General features: G+C 38.2%; 1 non-coding gene across 1 annotated transcript; it reads left to right on the forward strand.

The window, feature by feature from the left end:
* The first annotated feature begins 400 nt into the window (after positions 1 to 400).
* TRNAY-GUA (transfer RNA tyrosine (anticodon GUA)) lies at positions 401 to 495 on the forward strand. The gene is made up of 2 exons: positions 401 to 437; positions 460 to 495. It is a non-coding gene; the product is annotated as a tRNA-Tyr (tRNA).
* Positions 496 to 802: the final 307 nt, after the last annotated feature.

Below are 802 nucleotides of genomic sequence, written 5' to 3' on the forward strand. Positions count from 1 at the left end.
CATGAATGCACGACAAGTGGGTCCTCCCCTAGTGACTATTTCCTCCAACACCGCCACTTGCGAACCGGCAGTCGGCGTCATTCTTTTTTCGATGGAAAAGGAAAGGAAAAAAGCCAAAATGACGGTTGCTTATCATTTAGCGAACTGAAATTGTTTTAATAGTCATGTAAAGTAAACTTCTCGCTTTTAATAATCCGCTTTTGAATCTGCTGAGGATTGAATTTCAGCAGCAAAAGATTGTATACAATAAATCCCCTCTTGCAGAATAATTTCATTTCTGCAACTTGCTTCTTACGAAAAAACGAGTGATTTAGAGAAGCCTCATGTAAGATTTGGTAAGACTTAATCCTAATTTCTTAAGTGGTAACTCTTTGAAGATATCAATTGACTTAATGCATAGCCGATCTTAGCTCAGTTGGTAGAGCGGAGGACTGTAGTGGGAATCAAAATCCCTTAGGAATCCTTAGGTCGCTGGTTCGATTCCGGCAGATCGGAGGTTGGTTTAATTTTAAGTTTATACACTTCATTTTTCAGTATTATTTACTTTTAGTATTAGCTTATAACATCTCCATAAATGGCTATGTTGAATTAGCTAGACAGAGAGGTTTAATGTCTTTCTGAGTTAATCCACCGGCGACCAACTACTTCAGGAAATTTAAAAGCGAACGTATTAATTTCTAAACCTCATTCCTTTCTTCGACCTCCCGGCGAACGTTTCCATCTTCAACGGCTATCTTCATAAACCCTTGAATCGAATCTCATCAGTTCTGAATAAGACTACCGCTTTAAAAATATGCTTGTA

The sequence above is a fragment of the Cupressus sempervirens genome, chromosome 1 (assembly GCF_028749045.1).
Source record: "Cupressus sempervirens isolate cs-2001-9-10 chromosome 1, ASM2874904v1, whole genome shotgun sequence".
Lineage (NCBI taxonomy): Eukaryota > Viridiplantae > Streptophyta > Pinopsida > Cupressales > Cupressaceae > Cupressus > Cupressus sempervirens.